We start from the raw sequence: 24,529 nt of genomic DNA on the forward strand, positions 1-24,529 counted from the left end.
CTGAATCGGATTGGGATTGGACAAAGTTTTGTGGTTTTTTTAATACTTTTTTTTTTAAATTGACAATGTAAACAGCTTGCAGAAAACAGTGAAACATTAAAATGGTATGGTAGGGAATACAATCCACACGTATACAATAATACATGCAAAAGTTCAGTTCAAACGATTTAGGATGAAGAAGAAGAAGAAGAAGAAGAAGAAGAAGAAGAAGAAGAAGAAGAAGAAGAAGAAGAAGAAGAAGAAGATGATGATGATGATGATCTTGGATTTATATCCTGCCCTCCACTCTGAAGAGTCAGAGCGGCTCACAATCTCCTTTCCCTTCCTCCCCCACAACAAACACCCTGTGAGGTGGGTGGGGCTGAGAGGGCTCTCACAGTTGCTGCCCTTTCAAGGACAGAGTCTTAGAGAGGCCTACAATCTCCTTTACCTTCCTCCCCCACAACAGACACCCTGTGAGGTGGGTGGGGCTCAGAGGGCTCTCACAGCAGCTGCCCTTTCAAGGACAGAGTCTCAGAGCAGCTCACAATCTCCTTTCCCTTCCTCCTCCACAACAGACACCCTGTGAGGTAGATGAAGATATTGGATTTATATCCTGCCCTCCACTCCGAAAAATCTCAGAGCAGCTCACAATCTCCTTTCCCTTCCTCCCCCACAACAGACACCCTGTGAGGTGGGTGGGGCTGAGAGGGCTCTCACAGTTGCTGCCCTTTCAAGGACAGAGTCTCAGAGCAGCTCACAATCTCCTTTACCTTCCTCCCCCACAACAGACACCCTGTGAGGTGGGTGGGGCTGAGAGGGCTCTCACAGTTGCTGCCCTTTCAAGGACAGAGTCTCAGAGCAGCTCACAATCTCCTTTACCTTCCTCCCCCACAACAGACACCCTGTGAGGTGGGTGGGGCTGAGAGGGCTCTCACAGCAGCTGCCCTTTCAAGGACAGAGTCTCAGAGCGGCTCACAATCTCCTTTCCCTTCCTCCCCCACAACAGACACCCTGTGAGGTAGATGAAGATATTGGATTTATATCCTGCCCTCCACTCCGAAGAGTCTCAGAGTGGCTCACAATCTCCTTTACCTTCCTCCCCCACAACAAACACCCTGTGAGGTGGGTGGGGCTGAGAGGGCTCTCACAGTTGCTGCCCTTTCAAGGACAGAGTCTTAGAGAGGCCTACAATCTCCTTTCCCTTCCTCCCCCACAACAGACACCCTGTGAGGTGGGTGGGGCTGAGAGGGCTCTCACAGCAGCTACCCTTTCAGGGACAACTTCTGCCAGAGCTATGGGTAACCCAAGGCCATTCCAGCAGGTGCAAGTGGAGGAGTGGGGAATCAAACCCGGTTCTCCCAGATAAGAGTCCACACACTTAACCACTACACCAAACTGGCTCTCCAAAGTAGTCAACAAAGTTAGTTTTTAAAGAGGGAAGCCACTTATCCATTATAGATCTATGTGACAACATATTAGAGTCATGGTTTATCTCATCCGGGATTTTGTCTAATATGAAATAATCCCAGACTTTGTTGTGCCAAGCCTTTATAGAGGGAGGATGCTCATCTTTCCATTTGAGTGCAAATGGCCAAACTCGCTTAATGTAAGAGCCACATAGAATAAACATTGCATGTTTTAGAGTTGCAAGGAAGGACTGAAGCAAGGAAGGAAAAAAGATGGGAAGAAGGGGTGGAAAGAAAACAACTTTAACCTTTAAATGCATTCTCCAAGCTGCTGGCTGGTTTGGCTTGGAGAAGTGATTTAAAGAGACAAATACCTTCTCCAAGCCAGTTGACAGGTGGTGGGGGCTTCAAGAGCTACACAATATGTGTGAAAGAGCTACATATGGCTCCAGAGTTGTAGTTTTGGCCACCTCTGATCTGGATGATAATAATAATTTCAGTTCTTCACTAACGTGTGTCAAAGTGGCCCCCAAAAGGGTTGAGGAAGCCTTAGGGCAATGTTGCTTGAGATGATAAACCACTTTTAGGTATTGTTTGTCAACTCGCCCCTGAATATACGAATCACCTGCCAAAACACACATTTTCCCCTTTAATCCTGGAAGGCAGATTGGATTGAGAGAAAATTACAGAAAATTTAATAGGCCAATCTGATCATTATAAATCCCTTTTTCTTCTTTCCCTGTAACACTGTAACTATTGAAACAGTGGCATTTTTTTTGTATCCGGCTTCAAAAAGGCGTGATTTGCTTTAACTGTAAAGTACTCCTTTATCTCCTGTATACTTCTTAGCGTATAATGCCATTAAAGGTTGTTGTTGAGAGAAAATTACTGATCGGAGAGCTCATCAAGCGAGTTTCATGGTAACTTGCAGAATTTGAACCCAATATACCGTTCAGTGCCAAAGCTCAGCCAAAGATTTGTTACAGGATGCTTGCTTTCAAATCATGATAGTGGTTTCTGTTGTGCTGCTCCTTTTTATCCTCACAGCAACCCTGTGAGGTAGGCCAGAGAGTATATGACTACCAGTCGTTGACTAGGAGCCATACAGCAAACATTCATGGCAGAGTGGCGATTCAAACCTGGTTCCAATAATACTTTCCTCCTTTCTCTCCCCTTCCACAAGCTTCCCCCCCTCCATTCCTTTAGCTTCATGGAGCTTTAAACTGCCACTCACCTGTGGTACCCAGTTTGCTGGGGGGAAAGCGTAGAGGACTGGGGGAGGCAATGGCAAACCACCCTGCAAAAAGTCTGCCGTGAAAACGTCGTGAAAGCAACATCACCCCAGAGTCGGAAATGACTGGTGCTTGCACAGGGGGCTACCTTTACCTTTTTAACCTGTGGTGTCATATTAAATTATTTATACCCTACCCTCACAAGTTCTCAAGGTGGCTTACCACATCATATAAAACATGCAACACAAACCGTGGCATAGTTAAAATGCAGATTAGTAGCATACAAATTAGCTGAGTGGGAAAATCCTAATAAAAGCCAAAGTATTAATGGAATCAAAACAGTAAACCCAAATGTGAGGACATAAAATCACCGAAATTAAACATCACTGAGATTCAACAAAAATGGACCCACCATGCCCTTACTACAGCTTAAAGACCTATATTACAGCATTGGAAAGAGAAATGCCTTGCCCACCTCGGTAAATCACTGGATTGAGGCCCTTAGAACTCTATCAATATTTGAACACATGGCATATAGACGACAGTTGTGCATGGGCCTATTTTTAGAAATTTTAAATTTCTTAATAGAAACTTATGTGTAGAGCTGCCACCACTGTTCTGTTTTTTGTCCCTACTTTATGTGTACTTTTTTTCTTTTAATTCTGTTTGCTAGATTTTGAGGGTTCCCCCTTGTTTTGTAAAAGAAATTTTAAAAGTTGTTTTTTTAAAAATCACCAGAAGTTTAGCCAAATTTTTGTTATGGTAAGATTCAGAACTGGGTATCAACCATGCATCTGAGTTTGTTAGCACTGTACAGAGGAGCTGAGGGAGATTTAGTGAAGAGGGGAAAAGACACTTGATCTACAAGTGGAGGAGTGGGGAATCAAACCTGGTTCTCCCAGATAAGAGTTCGTGCACTTAACCACTACACCAAACTGGCTCTCTAATGTACTGGGGGGGGCGTGTTCCTGCGGCTTTCCTGAACTTCACTTAAAGCACTGAGAAAAGAACATAAGAACATGTAAGAAAAGGAGTATTTCCAGGGGTCGTTTTGTAGAAAAAGAGGTGCTGGAGCTCATTATCACAACTCATTTTCATATGTCACGCACTCCTGATATCATCAGAAGGTGTACTAAATTATATCAGCTCAGCATCTAGGTTAAAATGCTTCTTGAATTATAATTGTCATAATAAAACCTTACTTCCATCATCCTTTTTAAAATTAATTTCTCCTATGTGGCCATATGTTTGCTACCTGCTTTATATGTTTTGGTTATTTTCTCATTTTTTGTGAGGAAAAATATCAGAAAGTTTGTCAGATCTTAGAGTTCAGCAAAATTCTCACAGGGGATTTGACCAATGCAGCCCAGAAGCAAGGTTTTTTTTTTGGGGGGGGGGGGAGGGGATAAGAAAGAAAGAGCACAATAAAATTTAGAGGTTCCGAAGCTCTGCTTCTGTAAGCTCCTGCCCAAAATGAGGCCTGAGTATTTCTACCTTCTTTTCCTTGTGCTGTACAGGTAAGCTCTGGGGGAAAACGGGTCAGGGCAGGGCAGGGCCATAGCCAGAAAATATTTGGTGGGGGGGCCCAGGGGAAAAATTTTTAGGTGGAGGGCCCCCCACTCTGGTGGCCCCCAATTTCCCCACCGCCCCACCCTCCTCCGCGGCACTCCCCCTCTCTCCCTCCCACCCACCTGGTAAAGTGCTGGCTTTCGGGGCTCTTTCAAAGAGGCTCCTGCCCTCCTCCACAGCACCTCCCCCTCCCTCCCTCCCTCCTACCCACCCACCCGGTAAAGTGCTGGCTGTCAGCTTGGGGGAGCCCCCCCAGCTGCCAACCAGCGGGAAAAGTGACGCTAAGGCCGGCGGCTTCTCTGTCGACTTTCCAACACTCTCAGCATGTTCAGCACTGGAGCGCCGGCAGCAGGAAGTATTCACTGTCGGCACCCTAGCACTGAACATGCTGAGAGTGCCAGAAAGCCAACAGAGAAGCTGCCGGTCTCAGCACTGCTTTTCCCGCTGGTCAGCGGCAGGGGGGTGTTCTTTCAAAGAGCCCCGAGCCAGCTGGCATTTTACTGGGTGGGTGGGAGGGAGGGGGAGGCGCCGTGGAGGAGGGTGGGGTGTGACAGAGTGGTTAGGAGATCGGGACCGCCAAAGCAGCAGAGGCAGAGAGAGTGGGGCCGCAAGAGCAGAGAGGTGGGGGGGAGAGCAATGGAGGGGCCATATAGCTGGCAGGAGGGTTTGGGTGGAGGGGCCTAGACCCCCCAGGCCCCCCTGTGGCTACAGGTCTGGTCAGGGGATGTACTGCTGATTATGTACAGGCTTCCCACTCCATTCCAAGGGTTCATTTCCCCTCATGAAGTTTAAGACAGGAGTTTTTGGAGGAGTCATTATTCACCCCACTGCAAAGGAGTCAGAAACACTAAGAATTTTTTAAAGGATCCTAAAGGTGAAGGGGAAATTAGGATCAGGAGATGTCTACCTCAAGGTGCTCGTCCGTAGCCTCATCTCCAGAGGCAGATTGTCCATTAAATACACTGGGGAAAGTCCCAGTGTTGTGGTGGGTGAATTAAATTTTTCAGTCAAAGGCCAACGAGTAGACCAACGGCCTGGTGCAGTGCTTTTTTTGTGTGTGGAAAAAGCCCAGCAGGAGCTCATTTGCATATTAGGCCACACCCCCTGGCCTGGGAGTATGTGGCTGCCACATGGCGGGTCAGGCCAGCCGAAGCCCTGGCCAGCCCAGACGGAGCTCTGCTCTTGTAGGCTCCGGCAGAAAAAAAGCCCTGGCTTTGTGGACCGCCCCACCTCTGTCTGAGCCGCTCCAGCCTTAGGAAACAAGTGGTCTCAACACACTTGCCATATGTGAGGTGCACAGCTACCTACTGTATCATGGGCTGCTGTGTGAGCCAGTGGCCCTTGCCCTGTGTCCAACCAAACTCCCTGTAAAAAGTCTGCCGTGAAAACATGAAAGCAACGTCATCCCAGAGTCGGAAATGACTGGTGCTTGCGCAGAGGACTACCTTTACCTTAAAGGAACGCAGTTCCAGCTGGCTTGGCATCAGGGGGTTGGGCCTAATATGCAAATGAGTTCCTGCTGGGGGTTTTTTTCGTCTTTTTTTTAAAAAAACAGCTTATCTTACAAGTTTCAGAGATATCTCTTCTAAACAGAATTTACTCTCCAAAGTAGACTTGGAACATAAATTAGGAAGTCCAATACCTTGGTTACAGTATTCCCAAATCTCTCATCTGTTCTCAGCTAAACAGATTCATAAAGTTTTGCTTCAACCCTTAACAGGTTTTGAATCTATTTTGAAAGATACAGGGTCTACAGGAAAACACCTCATTTCCAATATATATGACCTGCTTTCTAGTTTTACATATGCTAAACCTCTTTCTTATCAGACTACTTGGCAGAAAGATTGTTCCTCTGAACTATTGGAAGATGACTGGGAATTCTTCTGGGAATCATCATCTTTTAACTCTAAAATACTGGAAGTGAAACGGCAAACATTTAAAATTATATCTCACTGGTATCTTACTCCTTTAAAACTGGCAAGAATAACCAAGTCGTTCTCTTCCACATGCTGGAGACAAGGTGGGTTAGTAGGAGATTTTATGCATTGTTGGTTGTCTTGCCCAGTTATTAAAGACTTCTGGGCTCTGGTTGTGACACAAATAAAAGCAATTGCCCAGATACTTATAAGAACATAAGAGAAGCCATGTTAGATCAGGCCAATGGCCCATCCAGTCCAACACTCTGTGTCACACTGTCAAAAAAAATATATACACACACACACACACACACACACTGTGGCTAATAGCCACTGATGGGCCTCCGCTCCATATTTTTATCTAAACCCCTCTTGAAGGTGGCCATGCTTGTGGCCGCCACCACCTCCTGTGGCAGTGAATTCCACATGTTAATCACCCTTATGACATTAACACCAGACCATCTTTTCTTGCATCAATGAGCATCAATATACTACCGCAACAATAGAAAGAGGCTCTGTATTACTTTATGCAGCAAAATTTATAATTGCTAAACGTTGGAAGAATAAAACACTAACTCTAGCACAGTGGCATGGGAAATTGTGGGATGTGTACATGTTAGCTAAAGTTACTGATAACATCAAAAATTTAGAAAACTGCAATGTTGAAACCAATTTCACTTTGGTGTGGTTACCTACTGTATCTTAGAATATCTAATTGGAGTTGGAGACATTCCTAAACAAGTAAATTATGTAGGTCTATGGTAACAGTTTTGTTGAATGGTGCTTATTACATGGATATGATGCATTATTATAGTTGTAACTGTTCAGATTGGCTATACTTGAAATAATAATTAAAAAAATTGTAAAAGTAGAAATGGTCATGTGAAGGTCTTGTCCCTGGCACCTCCATCTAAAAGGATCAAGTAGTATTCTCACAATTTTTATTGCTTAATCTCACAATTGAAAAAAAAAACCCTGTAAATTAAAAATGTAAAAAAATATATATTAATATAAATTTATTTAACAAATTCAACCATAACACAACATAACATAATTTCATTATATAAACATACACACAGAGAGACATATAAAAATAACTGTGGGAAAGTGGTATCCTTTTATAGACTATGTAAATGACAACCCCTCTGCTTAATGTAAAATATCTTCAAAATATTTGGAATTTATCTTGCTTTAGGTTTAGTTCTAAAAATACATAACGTAAATCTAGGTTTTTGTCTCTGCTGGGCTTTTTCTACCAAAAAACACCCTCGTAAGGCACCCCTTCTTCTCCTGTGCCCGGCACCATTTCACCACCCTAGTTGCTACAGTACGCGCTTTACTGTGAGAAGAATTTGTACATGTTAGGCAAGCGGAAATCAGGACATTCTAGGGTTTAACCTTTTCCCTTTTGTGCTAGTCTCTATGCTGAAAGCAAAAAGCACATACCATTTTAGTCATTTGGAAAGAATAGCTCAGAGGTCAAAAGCTAAGCAGGGCTGGGTATAGGATGGGAGATCTCAAAGGAAGACAAGAGCTGCTATTGCAGAGGGAGGGAATGGTTATTCACCCAGTGCTCAACTCTTGCCTTGAAAACTGCATGAGGTGGAACTTCATGGGGTAAACATAAGTTACCTGCGGTTTGATGAAACACTTCTTTAAAAGGTAAATCTAAAAGTGTGGCAAAAATGCTCCTGTGTGTATTTCATAATACTGAATACCAGGGGTCATTTTGTAGAAAAAAAGGTGGCAGAGCTCATTAGCGTAACTCATTAGCATATGCCACCAACCTCCAGCCAAAAGCAACCCAATGCAAGAAAGGAGAGCCCTGGGCAAGTGAGGCCTGGATCTCTAGCCAGCCCAAGCAGACCTTGCTCGCCTGGTGCTCTCCTTGGCTGCCCCCCCCCACCAGTCAAAAGGCCAGCAAGCCACCTGCCACCCAAAATCACATAAGAAGTGGGAAAAGGGTGGCGCAGGCTTCTCCAGGGGCTAATGAGGGCTGCTGGGGGTGTGGCAAAGCTCCTGGTGGCTGGCTGGCTGCCCACTCTCCTAATCCAGGGATCGTTATGCAGCTGCACCTACTATTCTACAGACAAGGCAGGTGGGGAGGAGGAGGGGGAACCATCAGAAAGGTTTAGGAGCTGTGCTCCTGTGAGTTCCTGCTGAATCTGAGGCCTGCTGAATACTTATCCACATGTCTGAATGCATTATCTTTCCCCCAAGAAATCATAAAATCCTTTTATTTAATCGCTTTCTATGACATGCATAGAATAAAACTGAAACTATTTAATAATTTTGTGTTATCTGCAGATTCTAGTACAGTAAGCTACTAGTACATTCCTAAAAAAGACTTCCCCGGGAGTAAGCGCCATTGCGTAGGCTTCAGTAGGATTCTGAGTGAACTGGCATACAATTGCACTGGCACTGACTCTGTTGGAAAGCAAATATCCTCTTTGCGTGCTCAGAGACACTCATCTTTGTTAAAACGCTCTGTTGAGCTGTGGCACTGAAAACAGGCAGTGAGTGTAAAACTTTATCCGTTTGCTTGCTGCCCTTTCCCTGTCCTCTGTCTCATCATTACAATCGTTCTTTGTCCTATTCCTTCCTTGGTAATTTCAAAAGTCCACACCGCTAGTATTTGTTTTCCTTGCTGTCTCCATAGGTGCCCATCTGACTGCTCCGCACAGCTGGCTGAAGCATAAAGGTAGCTAGAAAGTATAGCACCAGAGGGCACTTTTGTGGCAGGCGTTTTTCTTTATTTTCAGCTTCTGTGTGTGTGTGTGTGTTTTTCCCCCCTTTGTAAATAGGACCGTGCTTCTATTCCTCTGTCCACCTCAATTTCTCTCGTGCTGCTAAGAAGGGTGGCTGTGTGCTGTTGCAGAGAGAGTCATTTCCTGCTATGAACACAGCCTCTGCCTGCGCTTACGACGTAGCTGAGCAAATATGTCGTTACACACCTGCATAACCTGTTCATAGGGAATATGAAATGCTAATCAAAGTTGGAGAGGAAATGACTTCCCGCGCTGGTGTAATGAGCAGCTTTGAGTCAAGACCCAGGAAGGCTCTTTCGCTCTGGAGGCTTGGCGTGGATGTGTTTGGACCTGCACCCACAGACCAAGAAGGGGTGTGCTGACGGGCAGACAGCGTATCGGAGGCCTCGGGATTCCAAAAACGGGAAGGACAAGATTTGTGATTGGTAAGGACAGGATAAAAAAAAAAAAAAAACTTTGGCAGAGCTACGGGTGGGTTGCTGGGATGGAGAGCTGCGAAACTCTGTACGTAATTCGTTGCCCGGCATCTTCAGTGTTTCATCACTGTTAATTAACACACCTGCCCCAAAGAAAATGCCAGCAATGATTTTTTTTTTCTTTCAGCCCCTATATTTTAGCTGGAGAAATGTGTGCCTGCTGGGGTGTAGGTTTGTGGGTTAGGGAAAAGGTATGTTATGTATTAATTATTTGTCAGTGGGATCCTGAAATGGAACGTCCCATTACTGAGGATGAAACTACATCCATATAGTAGCAGACAGGCAAGACTTCCTAAGTCTGCCACTTAACGTATGTGTGTGTGTGGGGGGGGAGGTATTTATGTAGGAGGACCAGTCTGTGGATGGGGGTTACTTAGTCTTTCCCTTGCTGGTCAGTTCATCCCTACAAGTCAGCCCCGCCCCACAGTACTTTTTCTGAGCAGCTAGACATTTTTCAGACTCATGGCACAACTGGGAAACGCATATAGGGGCGGTGGGGGGAAATGCGGGAGAAAATCAGCCAGGCCTCAATTTGGGCAGGAGTTCACCAGAACAGAGCTCCAGAACCTCTAAATTTTATTGCGCTCTTTCTTTTCTCCCCTCTCCCCCCCCCCACTCGCTTCTGAGCACCATTGGTCAAACCCCCGGAGAGAATTTTGATGAACTCTAAGATCTGACAAACTCTCTAATATTTCCCCCCCCCACAAAAAAATTGGGAAAATAACCAAAACATATAAAGTAGACAGATGGAAATCTTCACCCTGCCACTGTGCCCACATAGGAGAAGGTGATTTTAAAAGTATGATGGGAGTAAGGTTTTATTATGACAATTATAATGTAAGAAGCATTGTAAGGTAGATGCTGAGCTGATATAGAATCATAGAGTTGGAAGGGGCCCCCCAGGGTCATCTAGTCCAACCCCCTGGAAGAATTGGAAGGGACCTCCAGGGTCATCTAGTCCAACCCCCTGCACAAGGCAGGAAACTCACAAATACCTGCTCCTAAATTCACAGGATCCTCATTGCTGTCAGACAGCCATCTAGCCTTTCTTTAAAAACCTCCAAGGAAGGAGAGCCCACCACCTCCCGAGGAAGCCTGTCTCACTGAGGAATCGCTCTAACGGTCAGGAAGTTCCTCCTGATGTTGAGCCGGAAACTCTTTCGATTTAATTTCAACCCATTGGTTCTGTCCTACCTTCTGGGGCTACAGAAAACAATTCCACACCATCCTCTATATGACAGCCCTTCAAGTGCTTGAAGATGGTGATCGTATCACCTCTCAGCCGTCTCCTCTCCAGGCTAAACAGCCCCAGCTTCTTCAACCTTTCTTCATAGGACTTGGTCTCCAAGTATAATTGAGTACACTTTCCGGTACTCAAAAAGAGTTTTTCTAATGAGCTCTGGCACCTCTTTTTCTACAAAATCACCCCTGGAATCAGTGAACAAAGTTCTCCCCTGCTAATGTCTCCCCCACCCCCAATTAGCACAGCAAGGGAACATGAAGTGTGTTGGCCTTAAAACATAGCACTCTGCCCCATAACCCAAACCCATAACCAGAATCATAATTCTACTGCTGTCACTTTTACTTTTTGACTTGTGTTTAGCCAGGCCTATATTTTATAGACGAGCCAGTTCTAAGTTCCGCAGGATACAGACTATGCTGTATAAGTGGTAGAAACTTTGTTATCTGTTTGTGTGTGTAAGAGCCAGAAAGACTGGTTTAACCAATGCAGACTTACTTATGGTACATATATGCAGTCATGTGATCCCCTGGAGGACAGAGGTGAAGAGAAGTGAGCCAGGTATGGCTAAGGAGCGATTTCTGAAGGAGTGTGCAACCAAATAATCTTCACGGACAAACAATGAGGCAAAATATCGAAAGATATCCCAGAAAGGCTACAAAGGCAGGGAAAGCAGAGCAGCTGAGGTAGACTGTTGTGGATAATGATGATGAACGTAAACGGTAAAAAGCATCTCCGTTTTCAAAAAGTTAATGGATTATAACTCAGCCCCATAACATCTTTAACCTTTTGCCACACCGCCTCATTTTCTCCATGTTGCAAATACCCTTATTAGCCAGTGTTAATTGCAGCCATTTGAGTGGAGATGTGATTGGTCCTTAACGGAGTGAAGCAGCCTCAGCTGGAGCGAATAGAGACATCCAGAGGAGAGTTTTGCACACAAAGGTTATTTCTCTTTTGAAATCCTCTGGAGATTGAAATGCTGCCTAGATTGAAATGCTGCCTAGATTGAAATGCTGCCTGCTTCTGTTGCTCAGCTATTTAAGATAGCAGGAGAGTTCCCCCCCTCCACTAGCATTTAATATGTTAATTTTCTCAGATGAGAGTTCCCCCCCTCCACTAGCATTTAATATGTTAATTTTCTCAGATTTACCCGTGGTGGAGAAGATGAACTCGCAGTCCCCAATTCCTCATGTGTTTGGGAGGTGGCAACTCCCGCTTGGGAAACTCCTGAGATGCTGTGGTTGCCAACCTCCAGGTGGGGACCTGAAGCCTGCCCAGAACTATAACTGATCTCCGGACAGCTGAGATCAGTTCCCCTGAAGAAAAGGGCTCCTTTGGGAGGGTGGAAGACTCCATGGCAGAGGTGGCCAAACTGTGGCTCAGGAGCCATATGTGGCTCTTTCACACGTATTGTGTGGCTCTCTCGCACGTATTGTGTGGCTCTCAAAGCCCCCACTGCTCCATCGGCTAGCTTGGGGATGGTATTTCTCTCTTTAAATCACTTTTCCAAGCCAAGCTAGCTGGTGGCTTGGAGAAATCATTTAAAGTTAAAGTTGCTTTCTTTTCTCCTCTCCCTCTCCCCTTCTATTTGCCTGCCTGCCTGCCTTCTGGCTCTACTACCTGATGAAAGACAGGCACAGCATTACTTGGCTCTCTACATTTACCCACAAACTACAAAAACTTGGTATTGAAGTGGACACGCTTTTCTTATGTGATGAACTATATATTTTAAGAACAATCCAACCAAGGCTTATGGATCACAAATACCAGAAAGTGTTCCCCTCACATCCCCCCGTTTGCTCTGCAGCCAATCTAGGTATACTCCAAAGACATGGGAAGATACCCCATTATTTTTTTGCTTTAGATTCCCCATTCCATCGTCAGATTTTTACTCTGGCACGTTTAAATACCTTCCCATCAGCAGTTCTCTTTGGTAGGTTTAGACAAACAGCTCCAAAATAGATTATGTCCATGTGAATTGGGAGTCCTTGATTCTATATTCCATATATTTTAGAATGTCCTTTCCTGGCCTCACAATGTAGACAATTTTTAGCTGAATATCTCCAACACAATGTATTTACTAAAAGGAAAACTCTAACCTACTTTTTAGAAGATGTTAATCCCCACATTACCACATGTGTTGCGAACTTCTTAGTAGAAGCCTATAAAATTAAATCTAGGCATACTACTGTATTTTAATTGCTCTTGATTAGTACTATTGGCTGCCATTTTAATTGATTGCTTTATGTATTGTTCTTACTATACTTCAAGCCGTTGTACCTGCTTTTGATTGTGAATCATTATTGCTTTTATGCTATTAAAGGTTTGAACTGAACTGAACTGAGCCTTCCGGCTCTCAAACATCTAATATCTATGTTTTGTGGCATCTGACATTTATTCTATGTGGCTCGTAGGTTAAGCAAGTTTGGCCACCCCTGCTCTATGGTGTTATAGCTTGATGAGGTTCCTCTCCAGGGCTTTAAGGAGAGAAGAGTGTAATGCTATAATGATACTACACTAGATCTTAGCCAAAAGGCCAAGAATGCTGTAGTGTGTTCACCTTCTAAAGCAGCTATTTTCTCCAGGGTAATACAATAGCACGGGTATCGGTGTATTAAGCACAATATATCCTTCAAAACCTCACCGGTTGAATTATCACTCACACATAAAAAGTGGGTAAACAAGCATTTAGTGTCCATATATCAAAATAATAGAACGAAGACCCACACGACGCTCCCCCAGACTGTTTTCTGAAGTCACGTCTCAGAGGCACTGCCTTCAGTCGCTTCTTGCAGTTCAGAATCTGGGTGGAGACAGGGGCGTCGTTCTGCACGTCTCACAAAGAGATCAAAAGACCGTATTTCCTGGATTTCTTACAGTTTCGTTGGTTTTACCCTTCGTCAGTCTTCTCTCAATGCTGTTTTAACTGGAGCCACCGTACAAAGAATTCAAGCATGGATCAACGCGTACATGCTCAAGTCTCTGAGAGCCAGTAGCAGACTGACGAAGGGTAAAACCAATGAAACTGCAGGAAATCCAGGAAATACGGTCTTTTGATCTCTTTGTGAGAAGTTGTGCAGAACGACGCTCCTGTCTCCACCCAGATTCTGAACTGCAAGAAGCGGCTGAAGGCAGTGCCTCTGAGACGTGACTTCAGAAAACAGTCTGGGGGAGCGTTGTGTGGATGTTCATTCTATTATTTTACTGTAGGGACTTATAAACTGTGCACTAAATGTTTGTTTACAGGCTTTTTGTGTGTGAGTGATAATTCAACCGGTGAGGTTTTGAAGGATATATTTTCTCCAGGGTAGCTGATCTCCAACCCGGGGACCAGTTGTAATTCCAGGAGCTGTCCAGCCTCTGTCTGGAGACTGGCAACCCTAGCTCCACTTCCTAAATCTCCAGGAATTCCTCATCCTGGAGATGGCAACCCTACCCTCCATCTTGAGATTGGTTACCCTATCCAAGTATGTGCGGATGTCCACACAAACCCTTTATAGTGTTCAGAACTGAAAGCTGTTTATCTAAACCAGGGGCGGCCAAACTTGCTTAACATAAGAGCCATGTAGAATAAACATCAGATGTCTGAGAGCCACAAGACATGAACAGCAGATGTTTGAGAGGTGCAAGGAAGGAAGGAAGGAAGGAACTTTAACTTTAAATGGATTCTCAAAGCCACCAGTTGGCTTGGCTTGGAGAAGTGATTTAAAGAGAGAAACGTCTTGTGTCTAAGCTGGCAGACAGGGTGGTGGGAGCTTCAAGAGCCACACAATATTTGTGAAAGAGCCACATGTGGCTCCCAAGCGACAGTTTGGCCACCCCCCCCCCCCCCCGATCTAAACAGAAGATTTCTTAAAGGCATAGGTGCTGTGAGTGAATTGTAGATCCAGATCTCCCTGTTTGTTTTTTTTTCAAACAGTTAAACCAAGAAGGTTTGAGCTAAACATTTTAAAAGCATTCTCATTTGACCGGTTTCCCCTAAGCATGAGCAGACACTAGTGGAAGAAACAGGCCACTGTTAACCTCTGGGTGATTTGTGGGCGTGGGTGTGTGTTTGAATCAGAGCTTTTCAGATTCTGTGCTACTATGGGGGGCTGTCGTGCAGGGAAAGGCATACTGGGCTCACCTCTTAGATGAGCCTCGAATTGCTTCCCTTCATGGAATTCTGTGCTATTGCATCATAGATGTTGAAACTTGCGTTGTCGAGAGCTGAACTGTAATCCATCTGATTATCTCTTAAATTGCGGCTAGTGAAGAATTAAAATAAACTGGGTTGACCTTTGCTCCCTTAATAGATGCAAATGCTATCGCTGAATTTCCTAAGGATGCCGGCCCCTTCAAGCGTTCATTTGGCGTAATGCTTTCTTGAATGGCTGTAGCTGTTCTGAGCACAGAGCTGTACATCAAAGCCTTGCTTGCTTCCTTCTAAAGGTGAATTTGCACATTCCATTTTATAGAGATTAGAAATCTCTGCCATTCCTCTGTGGTTAATACCTGTATAAATGCATGAAATAAAGCTACCACGACACATTCTTCCCGCTAAAAGTCTCCAATACCTCTTTTCGCCGTGTGGGAATACATTTATGCAAATGTCAACCGTGGAAAAAATTACAGATTTCTAACCACCAGATAAGGCTGTGAGAGAGGCTTATCTTAACTCTGTATGGTGCCTAGTTATTTTAGGCACACGGCAAATATAATTATTCTGTTTCAAGTGGTTTTTATTTTTCTCATTTCGGAAGGACATGTTTTAGGTTAATGTTGACTCTGATAACTCGTGATCTACGGTGTAAAGAAATTAGATTAATACAGAAGAATGCATTTTCGAAAACTGACCATGTCAATTTGCCTTAAATGTACAACACTATCTAGAACTGCAGTTCCAGTGCTTGCATGTTTGGGTAGATCATGAAATATTATGGAATACATACCTGGCACTGATTCTTCTTGTGAGACGGTACAGATGTCTATTGGCTCTGGTGACCCATACAGAGATAGCCTAAACCAGGAGTCCCCAACTTGGAGTTTGTGGGCACTGTGGTACTCGCTGACACTTTTTCTGGCACCCACCAAGTGTTTTCAGGAAGCGGGTGGGGCCTATTAGGGCTTTTGCCCAACAGGGCTTCTGATTGGCTCTTGGAGATTTGATTGGCTGTGCAGATTTTTAAAAATGTTGCTTGGGCAGCAGCTGCCATGGCAGCGCAAGGATCTACACTGTGTTACTGAAGTTCACCTGTCACAATCATGTTGCAGCTGACTCTGCCTCCTGCGGCAGCCATTTTGTAGCAACCATTTTGTTGCTGCACCCACCATGCCTTGTTAGAATTCTAAATTTGCCCTCAGGCTTGAAGAGGTTGGGGACCCATGCTTCATTGCAGAGTAATTTCACTCTTGTCTTATGCAGAACTGGCTCTTATTGCTCACAGTGTGTTTGGTAGGATTCACTCCTTGCCCTGCTCCTGTTTTTAAATGCATTCCCCTGTATCCATATCTATGGGATTATTTTTATTCCAGTGGGCTGCTCACTCAGTATAATAGGAGGTGGTTTGGGCCTCTGTCATCCTAAGATCTTTCTGGGAGACCCAAGTTGGAATCCCCACTCTGTCATGGAAGCTTGCTGGGTCACCATGGGTCAGTCACTCTCACTCAGCCTAACATACTTGAAATTCTCCCCCCCATGCTGTTATTTTCATACAAATAGACCTCATTAAGGCTTATCCAAGAGAATACCATGTGGCACAGAATGGTAAGCTGCAGTCCAAGCTCTGCTCACAACCTGAATTTGATCCCAGTGGAAGCTGGGTTCAGGTAGCCAGCTCAAGGTTGACTCAAACTTCCATCCTTCCGAGGTCGGTAAAATGAGTCCCCAGCTTGCTGGGGGGAAAGTGTAGATGAGTGGGGAAGGCAATGGCAAACCACCCCGTAAAAAGTCTGCTGTAAAAACATCCTGATGTGACGTCACCCCATGGGTCGGTAAAAAGAAGAAGATGATATTGGATTTATATCCCGCCCTCCACTCTGAAGAGTCTCAGAGCGGCTCACAATCTCCTTTACCTTCCTCCCCCACAACAGACACCCTGTGAGGTGGGTGGGGCTGGAGAGGGCTCTCACAGCAGCTGCCCTTTCAAGGACAGAGTCTCAGAACGGCCTACAATCTCCTTTACCTTCCTTCCCCACAACAGACACCCTGTGAGGTGGGTGGGGCTGGAGAGGGCTCTCACAGCAGCTGCCCTTTCAAGGACAACCTCTGCCAAAGCTATGGCTGACCCAAGGCCATGCTAGCAGGTGCAAGTGGAGGAGTGGGGAATCAAACCCGGTTCTCCCAGATAAGAGTCCGCACACTTAACCACTACACCAAACTGGCTCTCCAGTAACAACTCTATGCTTGCACAGGGGACTACCTTTACCTTTATGGCTTATCCAATGGGAGTCCACTGGATAACCACAGACATGGCAGGCTCAGTCCATAGTTGGCATAGTTTTGGAAGTTGTATTGTTATTTATCATTTAAACAGCGTCATCAATATGCATTTCACTTAAAAAGGTAACTGAAGCGGTAATTGCTGGTATCTGCCTCAAGGTTCTTCTGTAAAGAACATTGGCACTAATTCTGAGGATGGCGGCAACCACATTGTCACACTCCCCTCCCCTCCTCGCAGAACTCTGGTTCCTATAACAGCAGAAGCAGAAAGTTAGGAAGTAAAGCAGAAAGCGTTCCAAAGTGGCGGGAAAAGCTTTTCTTGCTAGATCTCTGCTTCTCAAGCTGCTTGCTAAACCTTCACCCCTAACCCCCAGATATTTTTAAGGCCAATAGTGCAATAAGTGAGTCTTGCACTTCTCTCACTAACTATTTAATTTTATTTTATTTTATTTATTTAATGCATCTTCTCTCCCCAGTGGGACCCGCAGTGACATCATTCTCCTCTTCTCCTCCATGTTATCCGGACAACAACTCTGTGAGGTAAGTAGGGTAGCTGTCTTCCGGATAAGGTTGCCAACCTCCAAGTGGAGCCTGGAGATCTCCAGGCCACATGTATCTCCACTTCAGAGAGTGGAGACTATGGCATCAATCCCCATTGAACTCCCTCCCTCTCCCCAAACCCCATCCTCCCAAGTCTCCAGGGATCTCCCAACCCAGGGTTAGCAAGCCAACCTCCAGGTGAGGCCTGGGGATCTCTGGGAATTACAGCTGCTCTTCAGAGATCACTTCCCCAGGAGAAAAGGTCAGTTTCGGAAGGTGGGCTCTATGTCAAGCCCCGATATTCCCAATAATGAAGTCCTTCGTTTTATTTCAAATAGACTGGTTTATTTAGGAACTCAAAGGTACCCCAGGAGCATGGTCCTTGGAAATACTGAGATACCAGAGGTTACATGGTGCTATAGGGCAGGGGGTGGCCAACGGTAGCTCTCCAGATGTTTTTTGCCTACAACTCCCATCAGCCCCAGCCAGCATGGCCAATGGTTGGGGCTGATGGGAGTTGTAGGCAAAAACATCTGGAGAGTCATCCCTGCTATAAGGTATCATAAACCGTTACAAAAAAGGGCTTCATTCAAACCTAAAGTTCAAAGGGTACAGCAGTAACTTTCTTTTACACCACAAAAGCATTCTAACTTTACATCTCGAACTGATAACAAGCCTGTGGAAGGAGGCCTGTGAAAATTAGGGAGTGCACTCTTCAGACGTAGCATGCCTTTCCCAGTAACATAAACATTCTTGGCCAGATGGCAAGGGGGACGTGGTGGATAGGCTGTAAATAATGGAGAAGGGCCAGAGCATTGGCTTGACATTTGTTCAGCCATCTTATATCAAAATAGTCAGGCTTGACACTCTACCGTGTTATACTTCTGGCGCGCCGCCTTGCCGACGCAGGGATTCAGGGGTTGGCCTTGCAATGGTTTTCCTCTTTCCTTGACGGTCGGGGACAAAGGGTGGCGATTGGGGAGGAACTGTCCCGGAGACACACGCTTGATTGCGGGGTGCCTCAAGGGGCGGTGCTCTCCCCGATGTTATTTAACATCTACATGCGCCCCCTTGCCCAGATTGCCCGAAGGTACGGGCTCGGGTGTCATCAATATGCTGATGACACCCAGCTCTATCTGCTTATGGATGGCCGGCCCGCCTGCGCCCCAGAAAATCTGGACCGAGCGTTACAGGCAGTGGCTAGGTGGTTTAGGCTGAGCGGGCTGAAGCTGAATCCGGCGAAGACAGAGGTCCTGTGCCTTGGTCGCTGCGGCCCGGGAAGGGAAATCCCCCTGCCAGTTTTTGACGGCGCGCCACTAACAGCGTCGGGCAGGGTTAAGAGCCTGGGGGTGCTGTTGGAGCCTTCACTGACAATGGAGGCCCAGATAGCAGCCACTGCCAAGTCCGCGTTTTTTCACCTTCGGCGGGCGAAGCAGTTGGCCCCCTTCCTGGAACGTGACGACCTGGCAACAGTGATTCATGCTACGGTCACCTCGAGGTTAGACTACTGTAATGCCCTCTACATGGGGCTACCCTTGTGCCGGACCCGGAAACTGCAGTTGGTGCAGAACGCTGCTGCCCGGCTGTTATTAGGGCTCCCAAGACGGGAGCACATTCGGCCGGGGCTCCGGGATCTGCACTGGCTGCCAGTAATATTCCGAGTCCGGTACAAGGTGTTGGTTATTACCTTTAAAGCCCTATATGGCCTAGGACCTGTCTACCTTAGGGACCGTCTTTCCCCACACGTTCCCCAGAGAGTACTACGCTCGGGTTCACAAAACCTGTTGGTAGTCCCCGGGCCAAAGGAGGCCCGTCTAAAATCCACCAGGGATCGGGCCTTCTCAGTAACGGCACCTTATTGGTGGAACCAGCTGCCGGAGGAGGTGCGGGCCCTGCGGGACCTAGGGCAGTTCCGCAGGGCCTGTAAGACAGCCCTCTTCCGGCAGGCCTATAATACTGACTGACAAGGAAATCTTTTGGATGGAACAAAATGCATCTGTAGACCGCCGGTTTTTATCTATCTTGCTTTTATTAATTTATGGTTTTAATTTTACTTGTAAGTGTTTTAAATTGTAGTATTTGAATTATCATGTTGTAAGCCGCCCTGAGACACTTCGGTGCGAAGGGCGGGGTATAAATCCCAATATAAATAAATAAATAAATAAATTATATCCATCTCAAATCCCCACCCTCTAGTCCAGGGGTGGCCAAACGTGCTTAATGTAAGAGCCACATAGAATAAAGGTCAGATGTCTGAGAGCCACAAGACATGGATGCCAGATGGTTGAGAGCTGCAAGATGGGAAGGCAGGCAGGCAGGAAGGCAAACAGATGGAGAGAGAGGTGGAAAGAAAGCAACTTTAAATACATTCTCCAAGCTGGCTTGGGTTGGAGAAGTGATTTAAAGAGAGAAATGCCTTCTCCAAGCCGGCTGACAGGGCAGTAGGGGCTTCAAGAGCCACACAATATGTGTGAAAGAGCTGCATGCAGCTCCCAAGCCACAGTTTGGCCTCCCCTGCTCTAGCCCAATATCTCCATCTCAGAGTTGGCAACCCTAGCTCAAGTAAGTGTGGCTGAAAGCACATGACCGGCCCAAGAGATCAGGCAGCTGTGGAGAGCCTTTGGGGAGACAGGCAGACTTGCTTCTTCAGTCAAGCGTTGCATCTTTTATTTGTTCTTATCTCCCGTTTGCGCCTGTGCCTAGACAGATGGAGCTAGCCAAGTCTCATCAGATCTCAGAAGCTAAGCAGGGTAAAACGTAAAGGTAAAAGGCACATTTCCAACTTTGGGGTGATGTTGCTTTCACAGCATTTTCGTGGCAGACTTTTTATGAGGTGGTTTGCCATCACCTTCCCCAGTCATCTACACTTTCCCCGCAGCAAGCTGGGTACTCATTTTACCAAACTCGGAAAGATGGCTAATATTTTGAAGGGAGACCCCCAAGGAAGTCCAGGGTCACTATGGAGAGACAATGGCAAACTACCTCTGAACATCTCTTGTGGTCACCAAAACTGGGTTGTGACTTGATAGCACTTTACGCACGCTCATAAGTACTTTGAAGGGCCGTCATATAGAGGATGTTGTGGAATTGTTTTCTGTGGCCCCAGAAGGTAGGACCCAGAAAGTAGGACCCCAGAAGGTAGGACCAGAACCAATGGGTTGAAATTAAATCAAAAGAGTTTCCGGCTCAACATTAGGAAGACCTTCCTGACCGTTAGAGCCATTCCTCAGTGGAACAGGCTTCCTTGGGAGGTGGTGGGCTCTGGAGGTTTTTAAATAGAGGCTAGATGACCATCTGACAACAATGAAGATCCTGTGAATTTAAGGAGAGTTTCCTGCAACAGGGGTGGCCAAGGGTAGCTCTCCAGATGTTTTTTGCCTACAACTGCCATCAGCTCCAGCATGGCCAATGGCTGGGGCTGATGGAAGTTGTAGGCAAAAAAACATCTGGAGAGCTACCCTTGGCCACCTTTGGTGTAGGAGGTTGTGAGTTTCCTGCATTGTGTAGGGGTTGGACTAGATGACCCTGGAGGTCCCTTCCAACTCTATGATTCTATATCGTATGAGCAGAGATTTCCACCTGGGGAACCGCCCCTGTTGGTCCATGCGTGCTCGTGTGCTTGTTTGTGATGGAGGTTGCTTTATTTAACCAGCTGACATGCAGAGTGAATTCCTAAATTGCCAGACAAGCCCTTGTTGACTCATCTTGCTTGACTTTGCACTGTTTGCTGACATTGGAGCCGCTCCCTCAGAGCAGCCAGGAGGTATTTCAGAGGCTGTCTCTGCTTTCCTCCTTCCTCCCTGCTGCCTCATCCCATCTTGTGCAAATTTCAGCCCCGGAATTTTTACTCTGTTGTCTGTTCAGTCCAACCAGTTCTCTACCCGAAGACTGAACATTTCATTTCTACAGATGGGGAGCCATGTTGGTCTGAAATAGGGGTCCTTTTGTAGAAAAATAGGTGGTGGAGCTCATCCAGGATTGTTATGCAGCTGCACCTACTATTGAACATATGAACATATGAAGCTGCCTTATACTGAATCAGACCCTCGGTCCATCAAAGTCACTATTGTCTTCTCAGACTGGCAGCGGCTCTCCAGGGTCTCAAGCTGAGGTTTTTCACACCTATTTGCCTGGACCCTTTTTTGGAGATGCCGGGGATTGAACCTGGAACCTTCTGCTTCCCAAGCAGATGCTCTACCTCTGAGCCACCGTCCCTCCCTTATTCAATGGACAAGGTGGGAAGGAGGAGGTGGAACTTTCAGGAAGGTTCAGGAGCTGCACTCCTGTGAGCTCCCGCTGAATCCGAGGCCTGATGTGAAGCAACAGAACAAAGTTGGAGTCCAGTGGCACCTTTAAGACCACCAAAGTTTAATTCTGGATATAAGCTTTCGTGTGTATGCATCTGAAGAAGCATGCATGCACATGAAACCTATACCAGGGGTGGCCAACGGTAGCTCTCCAGATGTTTTTTTGCCTACAACTCCCATCAGCCCCAGCCAGCATGGCCAATGGCTGGGGCTGATAGGAGTTGTAGGCAAAAAACTTCTGGAGAGCTACCGTTGGCCGCCCCTGGCCTATACCCAGAATTAAACTTCATTGGCCTTCAAGGCGCTGGACTCCAACATTGTTCTGTTTCATTTCTTCATCTTATTAACAGCTTGCATTTGTTCTCAATATGCTACTGCAAACTCTTTCAGGGGTATCTATGAAATCAGTTTGCTCTGCCTATTTATAAATAATGGGTTTCCAAAACATTTTGCTCGCTCGTTCATCCCAGCTGCACTTTTGTACCTTTCAACATTGCACATACGAAAACAGAGGCACTCTGGTGAGCTTTGCAACATGTTAGTTCTCACACTGAGCATCATGCTTGAGTCCCCTGGACACATTGCCGAAGTCTCTTCGCCACCTGTTACATTCATTAACTCCATAATAGTTTTTTTTCCCCCCACACTGACTTCCGAAGCAGTCGCGTTAGCAGTCGTCTCATTAAAAACACGTGCACGCGTTTAGCATCTAAGAACGTTTAATCTCACAATGGGGCAGCTCGTACTTAGAGAATAATGGCAGCGCAAATGGTCTCAGCGGCATTTATGATCTGGACAGACAGGGAGGGAAAGGAACACTGGTATTTACATACAGCTGCACGTGCAGACTAATGCTGGGAAGCCAGACCTGAAGAACTCTAACATATAAGATTTGAAATGTATTTCCTGCAAGCTGGGGACAATACCGAGGACAGTGATGTATCAGGGACAGGTTCCAGGAAGTGGGGAACGTTGGGAGTGTATGAATTTTGAAACGCTGGTCAAGCGTTGCAGAATAATTTTAAAAGGAATGCTTTGTTTATCTTAATTCCGTCATGGCGCCATCTTTAATTTTATGGCCCTTGTGAGGGCAAAGTCCATGGACTTTCCCCCGCCACTCCCAGTTGCCCACACAAGAAGCTTTGTAAACAGCCTACTACAGTGTATAGTCATAAGGTTGCCAACCTCCAGGTGGGACCTAGAGATCTCCTGCTATTACAACTGATCTCCAGGCAGGAGAAATCAGTTCACCTGGAAAAAATGCTTCTTTGGAGGTTGAATTCTATGGCACCGTGCTAGGGTTGCCAAGTCCCCTGCGTTCTCCAGCAGGCGACTTTCATACTCGCGTGACTCAATGATAGAGTTGCCAAGTCCAATTCAAGAAATATCTGGGGACTTTGGGGGTGGAGCCAGGAGACATTGGGGGGGTGAAGCCAGGAACAAGAGTGTGACAAGCATAATTGAACTTAAAGGGAGTTCTGGCCATCACATTTAAAGGGACGGCACACCTTTTCAAATGCCTTTCTTCCATAGGAAATAATGAAGGATAGGGGCACCATATTTTGGGGCTCATAGAATTGGACCCCCCTGGTCCAATAGTTTTGAAACTTGGGGGGTATTTTGGGGAGAGGCACTAGATGCTATACTAAAAATTTGGTGCCTCTACCTCAAAAATAGCCCCCCCAGAGCCCCCAATACCCGCGGATCAATTCCCCATTATTCCCTATGGGAATGGTTCTCCATAGGGAAATAGAGTGCCCAGTAGACATTTCCTTCCCCCCCTCACACTTTCTAAAGTGGGGAAAGGGCCTCCAAACCAGGGAATCCCCTGCCCCCTCCCTCTCTCTCACACACAAATACTTACTGGGTCTTGTTCCTGCAGAACTTTAGTCGCTCTGAAAACGAAAGCAAAAGAAAGGGAGGGGCCGTTCTCTGAGGAAACTGTCATTGCTCCTTTCCCATGAAGCCCTTCCTGTTCCCTACTTCCTGCTCAGCCTTAAAGGCACACATTTTAAAAACTGTTTGCAGGTTTCTAAACCTACAGGAGCTCTAAATCTACAGAATGACTGTGGGGGCGGGGCTTCCCCGCCAGCCAGGTGGCTGGGGGCGGGGAGAAGCCTGTCAAAACGGGGGATCCCCCGCTGGGACCTGGGGATTGGGAAGCCTACTCAATGACGTCACCCGGAAGTGATGTCATCGTGCCAGCGACGTTGTGCGTGGCCATTCTAGCTGTTTCCAGGGAAACGCTATGGTTTTCCCGGATACTCTAGCCATTTGGGAGGGAAAAACTTTATGGTACCTATTGTACCATAGCGTTTCCCCTCTCAAATGGCTAGAGCATCTGGGAAAGCCATGGAGTTTTTCCTGAAGCGCCTAGAGTGGACGCCGCGCAACGTCGCTGGCGTGATGGCGTCACTTCTGGGCAATGTCATTGCACCAGCAACGTTGGGGGAGGTTCCCCCCACCTGCCCAATGTAGGCCAGCAGGTTGGGAACCTCCAGGACAGGGGAACCCCCGCCCAGACCAGGGGCTTGGCAGCCCTACACTGTGCCCTGCTGTGATTCCTTCTCTCCCCAAACCCTGCCCTTCACAGGGGCTACTCCCAATCTCAGATGTTTCCCCAGTCAGACCTGGCAACCCCTAAGGAGCTGGGCTACATTATGCTTATC

General features: G+C 46.3%; 1 protein-coding gene across 2 annotated transcripts in view; it reads left to right on the plus strand.

The window, feature by feature from the left end:
* Positions 1-8,985: 8,985 nt before the first annotated feature.
* Positions 8,986-24,529, plus strand: part of STYK1 (serine/threonine/tyrosine kinase 1) — a 60,019-nt gene continuing 44,475 nt past the window's right edge. Inside the window, exons 1-2 of one of the 2 annotated variants that reach the window (XM_060236835.1) lie at positions 11,437-11,534; positions 17,490-17,553. The gene's annotated coding sequence lies outside the window, so the exon portion shown is untranslated. Of the gene's footprint in view, positions 9,299-11,436; positions 11,535-17,489; positions 17,554-24,529 lie in introns of those variants that run through there. The other variant, XM_060236834.1, reaches the window with a different exon arrangement.

The sequence above is a fragment of the Heteronotia binoei genome, chromosome 4 (genome assembly GCF_032191835.1).
Source record: "Heteronotia binoei isolate CCM8104 ecotype False Entrance Well chromosome 4, APGP_CSIRO_Hbin_v1, whole genome shotgun sequence".
NCBI classification, from domain to species: Eukaryota; Metazoa; Chordata; class Lepidosauria; order Squamata; family Gekkonidae; genus Heteronotia; species Heteronotia binoei.